Genomic DNA, 7,679 nt, shown 5'->3' on the forward strand with positions numbered 1-7,679 from the left:
TCATCAACCTTCTTTACTTAGTCATAGACATGACAAGGCGGAGGTTGTATGTTGTCATGAGAAATACTTTGTCTGCAATCAAGTCAGATAATTAACAATGGTACAGTAGGTTAGGCTGCCAGTGCAAATTTGTTGCCAAGCTAACCACCCACCCTGACATATAGCCTATCATGACAGAACATAACTGCCGCATCTACTATGCTAATGTCAAGCAGCCTTGAAGTTGGAGTGATCATGCAAATAGTTTTCTTTTCATTTTTGTCTTTATATTCCATGATGGTTATTTCTCCGCTGGGCATTCTTGACACCACTGAATGGTCAAGGTGGCTTAGCAAGAACTACCATGGCTCTTAAAGAATGCATGCATTTCCTCTATTTAGAATACCATGGTTGGATACCCCTCCAATGAACATATTGGGGGTCAAACCACCAGTCTTGTCACAGTTTTGTGTCCATATAGCCTCGGGTTCATTAAAGGACTATCTCTTTTAACAGCTCTGGTTTTCTTTCAATATTTGAATACTTCCTTTTTTATGTGTTCAAAAGCATGACATTCAAAAATGTAAATTCAATCTAATATACTGGGTTTTATTTACTCCGTTTTCGTAATATTTACTCTCAACTTAAGAATTGTACGTTTTTGCAACAACTTTCCATGTGGCTCCGTTTTTAGAGGTTTGTGGATAATTCAACATTTTTAGACTTTACTATACTTTTACACAACGTTATGTGCACATTTGAAGAAACAAAAGCATACTTCTATATTAGCATTAAGCAGAATGTGTGCTATGAGGCAGTGTTGTATTACTCGAGTCCTAGACTAGGCCTAGAGTCCGTCTCAAGTCTCGATTTATATGACTTTTGACTTTTGGTGACTCGGACTCACTCGCCTTCCCGTGACTTGTATTTGTACTTGGACTGGATAGGCTACTATGATAAACAGAATATTAGCAGCAGTGGGGTGTGCAGCACAGCAACAAGGGATCTGTTCTCTTGCATTCATCCCTTCAAAACATCATTAGGCTACCGTTCAAAAGTTTGGGGTCACATAAAAATGTCCTTGTTCAAGAAACAAAAAAACTAAAAATTGTCCATTAAAAAAACATAAAATTCATCAGAAATAGACTGCAGACATTGTTAATGTTGTAAATGACTATTGTAGCTGGAAACTGAAGATTTTTTTATGGAATATCTACAGAGGCCCCTTATCAGCAAACATCACCCCTGTGTTCCAATGCCATGTTGTGTTAGCTAATCCAAGTTTATAATTTCAAAAGGTAATTGATCATTAGAAAACCCTTTTGCAATTATGTTAGCACAGCTGAAAACTTGTTCTGATTAAAGAAGCAATAAAACTCAACAGTGAAGAGGCAACTCCGGGATGCTGTCCTTCTAGACAGAGTTGCAAAGATAAAGCCATATCACAGACTGGCCAATAAAAATAAAACATTAAGTTAGGCAAAAGAACACAGACACTGGACAGAGGAACTCTGCCAGCATCCCGGAGTCTCCTCTTCACTGTTGGCGTTGAGACTGGTGTTTTGCGGGTACTATTTAATGAAGCTGCCAGTTGAAGACTTGTGAGGCATCTGTTTCTCAAACTAGACACTCTAATGTACTTGTCCTCTTGCTCAGTTGTGCACCGGGGCCTCCCACTCCTCTTTCTATTCTCGTTAGAGCCTGTTTGCGCTGTTCTGTGAAGGGAGTAGTACACAGCGTTGTACGAGATCTTCAGTTTCTTGCTATTTTCCGCATGGAATAGCCTTCATTTCTCAGAACAAGAATAGACTGACGAGTTTCAGAAGAAAGTGCTTTGTTTCTGGACATTTTGAGCCTGCAATTAAACCCACAAATGTTGATGCTCCAGATACTCAACTAGTCTAAAGAAGGACAGTTTTATTGCTTCTTCAATCAGAACAACAGATTTCAGCTGTGCTAACATAATTGCAAAAGGGTTTTCTATTGATCAATTAGCCTTTTAAAATTATAAACTTGGATTATCTAACACATTGGAACACAGGAGTGATGGTTGCTGATAATGGGCCTCTGTACGCCCATTTAGATATTCCATTAAAAATCAGCTGTTTCCAGCTAAAATAGTCATTTACAACATTAACAATGTCTACAGTCTATATCTGATCAATTTGATGATATTTTAATGGACAGTGAGCCCAGTGACCTCAAACTTCTGAATGGTAGTGTAACTATATTAAAATAAAATGTGTGTGAGCCTGTGTATGAAGGACTTCTTTGTTTCATAGGCTATTATTTGTTTGCGGGCAATTATGACCAGAGGAAAATCTTTGCTTGACTTCAATGGTCACATAAAAATCTTCCCGCTAGCCCGCCACTAGTTGTTGCTAAGCAGATTTTCTCGACCAAATCCAGGCCAAATCCATAAAAGTGTGAATCTAGAAACAGAGAAGCATCGAACCAGCAAGCCGGCAGTATAAGCAAACAAAAAAACAGCAGTAACCAAACTACCAAATATGTCTAAAGTACACAGAATCAGTTGTTTTGCTTCCAAAAGTAAAAAAATATATATATATGTGCACACAAACCAATGCTAATGTGGTATTTTTTGTTAAACAGACCCAGTGACTCAGACTTAAGCACTTGGACCACTGGGACTCGGACTTCAGCCATAGAGACTCATGACTTGACTCGTGACTCGACCATTGATGACTCATGAAATTGGACTCAAACCTAACTCGGACTTAACCATAGGGACTCTTGACCCGACGCGAGCACAGGAGACTTGGGACTCGACTTGGACTGGAGGTTTAATGACTCGACTGCAACAATGCTATGGTGTCACGGGTCATGATGAATGGATATCAAAACCATCCGGCAAATTGACATTCAAAGATGAGACCTCCCAGTCCCACCATCAACAACAAGCTCATTGGCACAACCGCACACAGCCTTTAATGCTAAAGGCACATGCAGCATCTTAAAATGCTTTCAGTTCTACCTCCACTGACTACTAGTGGAATGAGAGCTGTGTTCAGCAATGCCTGCTTAAGTGGGGAAAAAAGGCAAATAATTGAAGACAAACATTTTTTTTTACAAACATTAAGACATGATCACTGAAATGAACTGATCAAAAAGTTCGAAGTAGATGTTATGAATAATAACAATTTTGGAATTGATCAAATTAAGTTGGATCTCAGCAGCAACAACAAATATGCTGGGCTCAATATATTAGTGTTTGTGAAACACCAAAAGCTAAGTATATTATACACAAACAACACCTTATGTTGGAAATACTCAAAAAGCTGATACAAATTGTTACCTAATTTAAAAAAAAGTCAAAGTAAAACCAGCTAAATGTTTTTTTACAGTGCAGACTCCTTTAGGGGAAAAACATTTGAGATGTAAGCAGCTGAGTGCTGAAGCTGCAGAAGAGGAGACAGTCACACCACTCTACTGTTTGGCACAACACTAACAAAGGAAATGAGCAAACCGCACAGAAAATAACAGTATTTTATTCAACACGTTGGGCTCCTACACTTACATCTAGGTGCCAACCCAAGTGTGAAATATTATATACAAATTACTACATTCGTCTCGACAGGACATTCTTTTAGTTTTACTTAACTTGGTAGCGTTGTAGTGTCATTTTTAAAATAAATATCTGTATTGGTGTATGTCAAACATTTACAACGTCCAAATATGCACGTAAGTATACATCACATACCTAAGCAATTAAATGACTTCACCATTCAAAATTCTACAGTGTACTTAGGTAAGAATCCTACAGCAGCACTGAAACTCTTTGTCAATTGCCTGAATTCCTAGCCTGGTAGCCTGGTTGCCAAGCTAGCAACAAACTGGTTACCATGTTCTCAGAAGTTAAGATATTAATGTTCTAGAAATGCTTCATGGGTCATTTTGCAAGAACATTTATTTGTCCAAATAAAAGGTTATTACACATCAGGTCTTGTTACTGTGATTGGTAATCCACTGATCTATTCATAGATCCTTGTCAATACTCAAATGCAGTGCTTTTTGCATGTATTTATTTCTCACTGTGTCCTTCCATGGGATTTGAACTCACAACCTCTTGATTCACAGTATTCTGAGCTCCCTGTTTAATTAACCACCATTTCCATGTATCAGTTAATTGGACTATTCTCATCATTTGATATGATTTACTTATTTCTGCAATTGAGTTGTTTTCTGTATAGTTGTCTAATGTTGGTGCGGGATATGAACCTGTTTAAATGACACTCCTGAATCCATAAAATATTTTTCTGGAGGGTACTTTTAGCACAGCTACAATTTACAGTACTTCAAAGTGCATTCTCCCTATTTTTTACCTTTATTTAACTAGGCAAGTCAGTCAAGAAGAAATTCTTATTTTCAATGACGGCCTTGGAACAGTGGGTTAACTGCCTGTTCAGGGGCAGAATGACAGATTTGTACCTTGTCAGTTTGGGGGTTTGAACTTGCAACCTTCCGGTTACTAGTCTAAAGCTCTAACCACTGCCGCCCCATTGCTTGCACCTATCAAGTTGTTTCAGATCTAAACAAGTGCCTAAGGAGGATGGTTTATGGTTTCTTCTGGTTAAATATAGTTATATAAAGGTTATGTAAAAATAAAAATAAATACTGGCGCAATAAGCACAGGGCTTAGATATACTGTGTCCCTTATTGGGACAGTGGTTAGGGTGTTTGTTGTTTGTTCTGGTGACCTTGGTTCAAGAGTTACTAGGGGAGTCTCACATTTTGATTGTTTATTTGGAAATATTATTTATGCATATTTGTTTATTAGCATAATGTGTATAGATTTCTCTTTTTTTTAATGTATGCATATCTCCACGCCGGTAGAGATATGCATCTGAAAGTAATATACATACGGGTTTCTTGAAAAAGTAACTAATAATATTACAATATTTGAAGACAGTAACTCGTTATAGCTCTGTTACTCATAAAAGTATAGTGCCGTAATATATTCTGTTGCAATTTTGTGAAACTCTGTGTTGTGTATTGTTTTGGTATAACTGGTATCATCATTGCTTAAATGGCAAATGTGAGAAAGTACAAATATGCTACTGTAAATGTGCACATTTCTGGTATTCTGAGAATATGGCTTGAAGTTCGTCAGATGTTGGCGGGAGGAAGACCCCATCTTATGATCCGACCTGCAAGCGGTCCCCTGGCAGTATTACCACTGGTTTCCAGAAATACATCGGTCCCTTCAAGGTTGCTCAGGATTTGCCAACCATGTTCTGGGTATGTTTCTATCAGGAAGACACACTACCACCTGGGCCATGTTTCGGCAACAAATTAGGAACGTTACAGATAGAAATGCAATGACAAGAGCTGATGATTCCTTGAGACACATGTTTGTTCTATGTGATATTTGTGGTGTGGATTTCAAAAAGACGATAGAGAGTTCTCTGAGATGCTCAGCTATCTAGAATTCTACCAATTCCCATTTTTTTCAATGAGAAACCATTTGAATTATATCAGATAGGTGTGTTGTAACTGTTGTGAAATAATGACATGAACATACAGTATATTACTAAGAATGTGAGAGTAGGGTGACTCAAACCCAGGCCAACAGCCCCCATGACAAACACCATAACCACTGTGCCAATAAGGAATATCATTAGGGTATGTGCTTATTGTGCCAATATAGTGAGGCCCTGTCCAGTATTAACCCTAACCTCTACTCCTTGGGCACTTGTGTAGATATGAAATAACTTGATAGGTGTAATCAACAAGATGAACGCACTTTTAATTCAATCTCAACTCTGTTAAAAGTACATTCAATATTTTTTTCTTCTGTATTTTCTTGATGTTGAATAATAATTACTGTATAAATGAACATGCACAATGTAATCACGTGTCAAAGTCTGTCAAATATGTGTGTGTGTGTGAGAGTATCCCTTGCCAACAGACAAAAAGAGCTGTGAATAGATCAGTGGTTCACAAATCAGGGCTTGGCAACAGTAACAAGATGTGATGTGTAGTGAGTTTTTCTGTGGGGGGGGGGGGACTTTTCTTTGGGACCATCAGGCGACGTCCTGACAACTGATACACAGAAATGTTCTTGCAACATTCCCACGAAACATGTCTATTCTCAGAACATTGTAACCACATTGTAGATAAGTTCAGCTTGACATTAAGGCAATGTTATCCTAACTCTAACACCAAACCCTGCTAAAAAAGGTTCTCAGAAGGTTTTTAGCTATCATAAATAGAATGTTCCCCTAACTAACAGAAAACTGGAGACTCAAACATTAGGGGAACATTACAGATAACATTACAAAAACATTATCTCCCTAGAATTGTTAGCTTGGTCTATGCTTTAGCTAAATGTATTCATAAATTTTAAAATGTGGTTAATGTACATTCTAAACATTAAGACCACCCTTGCATAATAGTCAGCAACTCTTCCACAAAATATTGGGGTGAAATACATGCTATTTATTTTATTATTTTTCTGTTGCACTTTTGATCCCTCGATAGTCTTTTACTGGAATGCTGCACACGTGTCAAAGATTTTTTTATAACTCATTGTTCTACAGTATCTGTGCTTAATTATACAACGGGTGGTTCTAATCCTGAATACTGGTTGGTTAAAACCATATTCCCGCTTATTTAGTCCCGCTTATTTACTCTGTTCCATCTGACTGCGCAATCCACTGTCTCATCAGCCCAGCCAGGCAATTTATAAACTTGATCTCCACTATAAAAAGCATCTAGACATTATCTCACATTGCACACTAACATTTAGTTTTCAACAGTGGACATTTGTGTATAAACCTTGCTATCTGTCTTTCCGACATTTGCAACATTGTTTCAATATTCAAATTTGATCTCCAGCTGTCCCATAGTAATGAACGTGTAGGCAGTCTGGATGAGACAGACAGGCATGTTTATGGATATATACAAATAAATGTAAATTAAAAAAGGTCAAACAAAATGAAGTGCAGCTAGTTTGCATTCTTTCCAGCTTCAGTTTGAAGTGATTATGTTAGCTGTGTTGTTGGCTAGCTCCTCTGAAAAATAGTGTCCTGATGAAGGATCACATTTTCTATATCAGGCGAAATTGCGCCTCATTAGCTCATTGTAATGGATGCGTTGAAATAAATCTCACTAGAAAACAGGTTTAAACAAATGCAAATGCAGCTACTGTTGTTATTCTGGCTGCAGTGTTTGACAAGACTGTAAATTAACTGTAGTTGGCTAGCTAGCAAGCAAGGGATAAGAACGTTGGCAGCCAGTTTGCCAGTATTTAGAACGAATGACTGGGTCGCGTCCATAGATACAGAACAAAAAGACTGAACAACTGGGTCGCAGCTCTGGCAACTGAATCGATAGAACGAATGGCTTGGGGAGCAACCCTAAATTTGTGTCAGGACTGTCTCATGTGGAAGGATAAAATACTATGAATAAATTCCACAAAATAACCTTTTTTTAATGAAAATATGTCAATCATTATTTGAATATGTTGGTAACCTTTTGTATAAAAGTAATAATGCCCTCTAACCCGGTGTTTGGAGGATATATTTGCACGGTTTGCCTACCATCGACCATCGAGTCTCGGGCCGAACAACATCCTGCCAATATATCCTCCAAACACCCGCATCTCCGATATTGTCACTAAAGTGGCCAACCATTCATGTTTCGAACGCACCCATACGTCGCAAAAATATGACGTTGAA

This window comes from Oncorhynchus masou, chromosome 5, assembly GCF_036934945.1.
Source record: "Oncorhynchus masou masou isolate Uvic2021 chromosome 5, UVic_Omas_1.1, whole genome shotgun sequence".
Lineage (NCBI taxonomy): Eukaryota > Metazoa > Chordata > Actinopteri > Salmoniformes > Salmonidae > Oncorhynchus > Oncorhynchus masou.